Source organism: Octopus bimaculoides, chromosome 4 (assembly GCF_001194135.2).
Source record: "Octopus bimaculoides isolate UCB-OBI-ISO-001 chromosome 4, ASM119413v2, whole genome shotgun sequence".
NCBI lineage: Eukaryota > Metazoa > Mollusca > Cephalopoda > Octopoda > Octopodidae > Octopus > Octopus bimaculoides.
In genome coordinates, this window is record NC_068984.1 from 90922929 (window position 1) to 90932619 (window position 9691).

The window sequence follows — 9691 nt, forward strand, 5'->3', positions numbered from 1 at the left end:
TCAACAACAATATGAGATGTGATAGTAAAATATAAGTATGTATGTGTGTGCCATTTAATATACAAAATGCAAGCTATTTTAAGTTTCTTATTTCTTTATTGCCCACAAGGGGCTAAACATAGAGGGGACAAACAAGGACAGACAAATGTATTGAGTCAATTACATTGACCCCAATGCGTAAGTGGTACTTAATTTATCGACCCCGAAAGGATGAAAGGCAAAGTCGACCTCGGCGGAATTTGAACTCAGAACGTAGCGGCAGACGAAATACCATTAAGCATTTCGCCCGGCGTGCTAACGTTTCTGCCAGCTCGCCGCCTTTTAAGCTATTTTAAGTTTCATGCCTCTAATAATACATTGGTCAGATAAGCTTGTATAGCATGATGTATATTTTTGGAAGGATATATCAATACAATTTAATGTCAGGTTCCAAATTTTGAGCCCAAATAATTGCTTGAAAGTACATGATATGCTGTAGAAGTTCATCAAGCTATTGATTATCAGTGGCATAAAACTTATGTAGCTTACATTTAAAGCCTGTGTCTATTAAATGATATTATTCTTTCACTGGGTGGAGTATATATATATATTTATAAACATACGTACATATATACATACACACACACACATGTATATCATTTACTTACATACAATCTGCCTCTCTACTTCATTGTGTTTTATTTTCTCTGTGATATGCATTCTATTGTTTCAACGTGCCATCTATAGCTAAGTTTTATTTTCTTCACTTATTTTTTTTTTCTTTCTCTTCTATTTCATTCTGGCTGTTGACTATTTATTTATTATCTTTCTGTATTGGTATTTAGATGATATTCTTCACATTAGTAGATGAAAGGGTCAGTTCTCTTTTGGTCTATGACCTGAAACTAGAGATGTGGATGCTTCTACAGACTATAATAATGTAAATGCTTAGCACTATAGATAATGTACAAAGAGTTGATGAAGCATGTACTGAATCTTAGCAAGATGATATTTCTGTTTTGGATGTAGTTCCGTTGGCAGGTCAAAGGCTGGGTTTGTGCTGCCCGAGAATCAGTATTTTTTCTCTACATCTGTAAATACTTGTATTGAAACAATAAAACAAGTAAGGTGTAAAAAGAAGATACAAGAAGAAATTTGCATATCACCAAAATCTCATGTTTTTCTGGTTCTTTTTATGTGACTACCTTATCACATAACATAGCTGCTGCTTTGTTCAAATATGAGATTCTTTAAACTTTTATATAATTGAATTTTAATTTCCATTCAATTTTGCCATATTAAACTATATCGCAAATAAATTAAATATACAGTATTAAAGAATCTCTACTAGATAATTTAATTCTGATATTTATCTTTAATATAAATGCTATTTTCAAATGTTTTTTTCCTTGTTTTGTCAAAGCTGACTCATTCATGGATTTTCTGTTTTCTTTTTAAAGGTATGGAATAAAAATCTCTGTGTAGATGTATCAAAATAATTTAATGTCTAATGTTACATGTGACAAATTAAAATGAATTTCTAATAAATAAAACTGTTTAAATTTCAAATATATATATGTATGTATGTATGTATGTTTGTGTGTGTATGTATATATATATATATATATATATAATCTTTTTTAATATCATAAGTGCTTTCTATATATGCATGCATGTGCATACATACAAACTCACACATACACAAACTGCTGGTGCTACTTAAATCATGTAATCATATTTTACTTCTTTCAAAATTTGAGATCAATGTATCTATAGGATATCTGTGTTAAGTATGTCAATATCTCTAATAACCAGTCAAGAAGTTGGAAGGTTGTATCGTATCACTTATGTTATGCAGTGACAGTGGTCAATTAATCTAATAGTAGGTACAGCAGAATGTAATGGTTCATTACAGTAGGCAGTAGCAACACTGTAAATTTGATAAGTATTTTGTTGGTAAGTTCACCTTTGTGGGTATGACTGAGAGTAGAGTCTTATTGGTTTAACAGTTATGAAAAGTCATTTGATTTGATTTTTGTCTGAGAGTAGCTAGATTGTTTATGTCAAGTAAATCCATTCAAATCTAATATAAAGTCTCATAATAAGCAGTTGGTTAAACCAAACTATACATCATAAAGCATTTCTAATTTGATTTAATTCTGAAAATATGAGACAAGTATTATATTTACAACACTGATCCTAACGATAACTAATATGTATGTTTATGTAGATGAGTTGAAAGCTTTACTGTTAGATGAATATTTAACATGTATCTTGTCACTGAGACACTTAATTTTCAGTGGCCATCTCCCAGAGACACTGCAGAGAAATACAATTTGTCACTGTTGGAAGCAGAAGGAATGTTATATAATTGCACAATATTTCATCAACTTGTTTATCCCTTTAGCATTTAATCCAGCCAAAATATTCTGCCTGTTTTATGTTCTTACCAGCTAGATCTGGCCTCTCACACTGTTATAATGTCATTCTAAAATTAGACAATCACATCATCAAAATCTCAAAATACATGATAATGCATGATTAATTCAAAACAGTATGAATAAATCAGCATTATATTTAACAGAGTAATCTGAATATTAAAGGTGAAAGGTCTTTCAAGTACAGTGCAAGTGAGGGAGAAACAACTCAAGTGTATATTTCTGAGTTACTCCTGAAAACAACATTAACATCTTAATAGATCAGTTGACATGATATACACATGCATATATGTGTAGGTCACTGTATAACTTTGTAAGGTTATATGTTAACAAAGCAAGAAATGTATCTAGATTTTATTAAATGTATGTCCTTTTTATCAAACCCATAATTTTATAAATTAAGTACTATATATTTCATAGAGAAGATACTAATAGGCACAAATACAGATGTTTAGTTAAATTTTCTTTACAACTATGTGTTTGTGGCTTCAATCCAACTGCACAACATCTTGGACAAGTATCTTGTACTGTACCTTTCGGTTGACCAATACTTTGTGATTGGAACTTGATGGGTAGAAACTGCAAAAGCCTGCCATCTGTGTGTATGCCTTTTACCAATTAAAAAATTTGAAAATTCAGTGCTTACAGACTGGGTGATGTATGTTTTGCACTATATTACACTCGTATCACTTTCTCAGAAATGTAATAAAACAGTGACTGGCCCTTTGGAAACCTGTAACTAGTGATGCTATGTCGGCATGTTCATGTGCTTAAGAAATTTGCTCTGTAATCATTCAATCTTATTGCATAGCACCTTGAGGAAGCATCTTAACCACTGTGCCTGGGAATATATTGTATTTATTTTAATTTACATTACAGTTGATGAAGAGTAGCATTGTTTGTCACAGGATTCCTACAAGCCAATTACTATACTACAGGCAGGCAGACATGGCTGTTTGGTAAGAAGTTTGCATCTCAACCACATGGTTTTGGATGATGGTGGACAAACAGACACACACACACGTGTGTGTGTGTGTATATATGCATATATAAAGGTCTTCTTTCACTTTCCGTGTAGGTGCCATGCAGTGGGACTGAATCTGGAACCACAAGCTTGGGAAGCAAGCCTCTTGCCACGCCTGCACTTTTTTTGCAAGGTAAAAGTTCTAGCTCATGAACTTGGTTTGTCCTTCATCATCATCATCATCATCGTTTAACGTCCGCTTTCCATGCTAGCATGGGTTGGACGATTTGACTGAGGACTGGCGAACCAGATGGCTGCACCAGGCTCCAATCTGATCTGGCAGAGTTTCTACAGCTGGATGCCCTTCCTAACACCAACCACTCCAAGAGTGTAGTGGGTGCTTTTACGTGCCACGGGCATGAGGGCCAGTCAGGCGGTACTGGCAACAGCCACGCTCGAAATGGTATTTTCTACATGCCACCTGCACAGGAACCAGTCCAGCAGCACTGGCAATGACCTTGCTCGAATGTTTTTTCAAGTGCCAGTAAGGCAATGCTGGTAACAATCACACTCAAATGGTGCTATTTACGTGCCACTGGCACGGAAGCCAGAGAGCTGCTCTGGCAATGATCGCGCTCCACTGGCATGGGTGCCAGTCATCGAATTTGGTTCAAGTACGATTTCGATTTCACTTGCCCCAACAAGTCTTTGCAAGCAAGCTTATCTCATGAATTTAACTACCACTATTCTAAAGTCATAACATGACTTAAAATTCTGGTATCCAACCTGTCAATCTGCCTGCTTTGGTTGTATAATTGATCTTTAGTCTACATTATTATGTAGCTGCATTGAGAGCAAGTGCTTTCAATCTAATTATGTTCACTCGAAAGATAATTTGTCATCAATAAATTTAATCAAGTTTCTGCATTATATTACATGTAGCTGTTAAGTTCACAAATTCATGAGAATCATACATCTGTAACCTAGCCAAACTACATCTCCAAAGGTTAAGGTTCCTCTTTAAAGGAAAAAAAAAAATTGTCATTGAATAGTTGCTAACTCTGCAAGGAACAACTTGCTCCATACATAAGCATTCTAGAGCAGAGGTGGGTAACCTATGGGTTTCTGAAAGAAATGCAATGTTTAAAGGAAAATTAATGTACTGGGATATAATTTTGTTCCTTTGATTTTATTTAGAGCTTATCTTTTCATTTAACTGCAAATTTTAGAAATATCTATTTATATTTTTTTTTACTACATTTGTAGTTATTTGCTTTAATTTCAAATGTGTTTAAAACATGGAAATCCATAATGTTTGGAAGAAAGTTACAGAGGTGAGTATTTATTCTGAAAATCTACTTTTTAAACATTTTATTAGCTTTTATGAATAATCAAATTTTATAAAATAATAGGATTAGCAACACAATTTTGTTTTAAATGTGGTCTTGTTGGAAGGCAGTTAACATCAATGCAGCCTTCTAACATAAAAAGGTTCCTATCCTCCGAAAGAAACATCCAACTAATTAGCAAGTTTTCATTTACTAACATTATAAAAGACTAAGCTATCAATAAACTGCACTGCCAACCCCATTTTCATATGAAAAGTAAAAATTGTTAAGTCTTATTTAAATTACCTGTACCAAAATATTTTTTAATTTCCTATTATCCCTTTATCATAAAATTTTATTTATTCTGTTTATTCTATAAACAGCAAAGATTTTACAACTCCTGTAGTCACTTTATGAATTTATAAATTATCCTTGTAATGTCTTGAAAGATAACTGAGTTGGCCTCATGATAGGCATGTGTCTGTAAAACACTCTAAGATCAGTCCAACCTATGCTGGTGTAGAAAAGCAGATGAAAAATATGTTGACTGTTTATTTACAAATGTTGCAAGAATTTAATACTGGTTGAACACACAAACTCAAACATGACACACAAGGAGAGAGAGAATTATTATTGCCTATTCAGCATGTATAAGTGTGTGTGTTTATGTAATGAAACTGGAGAAAACTGTAAAATATGGATAGACAGAGAAATATATCATATCCTTTCTTATGTTCATCTTGTACATTGAAAATTTGTTCTAGCATCCTATTACAACTATCTTTTAACTTCTTGACACCTGGAAAAAAGTCACCCGCCTGCTAAATACTCCCTTCACTTAGTCATAGGGGTCTTTCCCTTGTTCTTTTTCTCCCTTGCAAGTTACTTGGCAACCTCACTAGTGCTGGTGTACTGAGAAAAAGCAACCAGTATGCACTGTAAGGTGCTTAGCGTATGGAAGGATATTTAGCTATGGAAATCATGCTAAAGCAGACATTAGAGCACAATATAACCTGGGTTTAGTCCTACTATGTTGCACGTTGGGCAAGTGTCATCTATTATAGCCTCAGGCCAACCAAAACCTTGTGAGTGGATTTGGTAGACAGAAACTGAAAGAAGCCCATAGTATATATATATATATATATATAAGGCAATGAAGAAGATAATCAATCAACAAACATCAGCCTGCAAACATTCATTTGGATCTGTCTATTAATTAATTACAATCATATGTATAAGTAAGTAAATAAAAAAATAGTAAATGAATAAGAATAAATGAGTGAATAATATTATACTCTTACAGCTGTTTCTACTTAAAGGGGTCCAATTTGCCAAGGTTTACACATCATACTAGTATTATACAAAAATTGGACAATAATTGAACCCCAAAGCTTCAGAGTCCATAATGGTAAGCATCTAACATGTGAGGAAGTAAAATAAAATAATAAAAATAGTAAGGAAATAGTAAAAAATAAGCATAGGTTATGAGATTACATCTTATAGTAAAAAAAGTCACTTCTAGAAGTAATCTTCATAGGTTATGAGAATTACATCTTATTTCAATTTACTAGTAAATTACTAATAATAATAATAACAGCAGACATAACAATAGTAACTACATTGCACCATATGCTACCCCCAATATACACACTAACCAAACCAGTGTAGACCCCACACAACAGGAAAGACCTTGTGATTGTAGAAATAGTAATAATTTCAATAAAAAAGATGTAGTGGAGTGGGGTTAATGGGATGGTCCATATCACAGGGGTCAAAAGTTTGAAGCTAACGGCTATGTAATAGGATATCATAGAATTAACAAGGTTAACTTAATGTGAACTTTTTGGCAAAATCAGTACATAACGATATCAGTGAAGAAATAATTATGGTAAAAATTAAGTATGCTGTTATTACTTATTAATAAAAAAACTCATCCTAATACCCCTATGGCAAGGTCAAAGTTAATCCTACAACTTAATTGGTCCACTTATATTTGAAAACAATGGCATTGTTCAGGTCCGTTAAATCTATCAATAAAATACAAAACAAATAGAAGAAAATATTCGAGGAATGAATTGTCTAAGAGGCCTTACATACTAAAGGAGTAGTAAATGATACTTGTGGTTAAGGATATGTTATGTTATGAATACATCTGAAATACAAATCAATTTACAAATAATTGCCTGAATGAGAAAAGAAAAGATGGAAAATGAATGAAAATATGTACATTCATGGACTATAGCTATAAGGATAAAATGAATACCATAAGAAATCCCCAAACAGGTACCCATTGTCAGCTTGTATGATGTGAATAATGCAACCACCAAAGATAGATATAACATCAATATTAATAATTATAATAATTATTATTGCCTATATAAAAATAAAAATAATAGACCAACAAACAGTAATCCTAATCATACGAACCAAGGAAATGATACAGTCTGGCTAATATTACCATATGCTATGCAAATCGAAAACAACTTAGTGAAAATAATCTTTAAACTAATTAACAAACATTCATAAGAGGAAAAAAATAAATATTGAGAAATCATTAATAGTAAAACAATAACAATAGGTTATAGCCTAGCCTGATGCATAACCTGCTTACTATCATCTCCTCTATGAATAATAAAAAACTTGACACTTTTTACTTAAATAGAAAAAATAATGATAGTAATGTTAACACTAATTATAATAATTACAGCAGACATAACAATAGTAACTACATTGCACCATATGCTACCCCCAATATACACACTAAGCAAACCAGTGTAGACCTTGTGATTATAGAAATCGTAATAATTGCAATAAAAAAGAAATAGTTTACCAATGTATAGCAACTACTGGTTTGAGTAATTATATGAGTATTAAAGATAAGGGTATTAGTTATGACCTCCATTGGAAAATTTTAGCTGAAGTCCCTGCGTATGATTTAAGGAATAAGAAATGTTATTTGTGTATAAATGAAATCCTCTATTTAACAGTAAAAAAAGAAAAGTATGTTTTCTGGCTTCATAAGGCTAAACACACTTTCTCTAAATATTGTTGATATTAATTATTAGTATTAGTGTCTCCTTTGATAATAACAGATTATTGGGACTTGACTGCTCCATAGTGTAAATCTTTATACCTCTTTGCCTGATTAAATATTTTCTAGTACTTCTAAATCTACCCCACTTTATTTTTTTGCCACTAGTCACCTATTCCTTAACCTTCTCTGAATTGCAAACATATAAACCCTTAAGCATTAATATTTGCATTATACCCCTACACTTGTTATAGGTAATATGAATTAATTTTTACTCTCTTCCTGAACCCTTTTTCTTAATCTGAGCACTATATATTGTATGCCATCCTTTTCTACTATATGTATAAGATAGCCTTCTCTATATACCTTATATATATTATTTTATTTATAAATATATACTTAATTAGTATATATATATTTTTTTTTTTTTTTTTTTTTTTTTTTCTGAAGCCAGCTTTCATGAGGATGTTACTCCATATATTTCTAAGCATTTATCCATGAGTGTTGACTTATATACTTATTAATATTTGTACAAGTAGGTGTAGTCATATACATCTCATGATAAACTACCCCATAAAATTACTATCCTTTCGTCTCTATCCTAGCCTGAGTAATTCTCATATTTGTAATTAATTTTACAAGTTTACAACCTTGTACAACTTCACAACCATATGCAATTATATCACATAGGTTCGTTACTTTCCTTTAAGCTCTACTTCTATCCTAACCTGTATACCCTCTGTTTCTCTCTATAAATGAAATTAACCTCAACCCTGTTTTAGTGCCTAAATATCTCTCTGTATTATAATATTCTAATACAGAGAGATATTTAGGCATTACACGGTTGCCTCCCTTTAGCTATAGTATATAATTATGAATGTATTTTCATTCATTTCTTTTTCATCTTTTCTCATTCAGACAATTACTTGTCAATTGGAAATGTAGCTTAGATCTATTCATAACAGAATAACATATCCCTGACTGCAAGTATTATTTACCACCCCTAAGCCCTATTTCAGTACCTAAATATTTCTCTGCATTCTAATATTATAATATTACATTATAATGCTAGACCCCCAACAGCACACTTAATTTTTACCTAAATTATTTCTTCATTGATATCGTTATGTACTGATTTTGCCAATAAGTTCACATTAAGTTAACCTTGTTAATTCCATGATATCCTATTACATAGCCGTTAGCTTCTAACTTTTGACCCCTGTGATATGGACCACCCCATTAACCCCACTCCACTCCACTACGTCTTACCCTTGCTATATCCTCCAGTAAATTGAAATAAGATGTAATTCTCATAACCTACAGAGATTACTTCTAGAAGTTACTTTTTTACTATAAGATGTAATCTCATAACCTATGTTTATTTTTTACTATTCCCTTACTATTTTTATTATTTTATTTTACTTCCTCACATGTTAGATTCTTACCATTATGGACTCTCTGAAGAAGCTTTGGCCAACTCCTGTCCAATTTTTGTTCAGCCTTTGTACAATCTCTGTATAATATTGGTATGATGTGTATACCTTGGCAAGTTGGACCCCCCTAAAGTAGAAACAGCTGTAAGAGTATAGTATTATTCACTCATTTATTCTTATTCATTTAAGTATTCTTTTATTTACTTGTTTATTTACTTACTTATACATATGATTGTAATTAATAAACAGATCCAAATGAATGTTTTCATTCTGATGTTTGTTGATTGATAATCTTCTCCATTTTCTTCTTTGCCTTATAAATTCTGGGTAAATTTTTGCTTTACCCCCACTCATACCTATTATTCAATTGTGCTACTGCCCTACAACAGTAAGTATTTGGATATAAATACATAGGTATACATTCAGTAGTATATTGGATATTTATTATCCCTTAGATGGTTGCTTAACCTCTAACTCATGCAGACATATATATATATATATATATATATATATATATA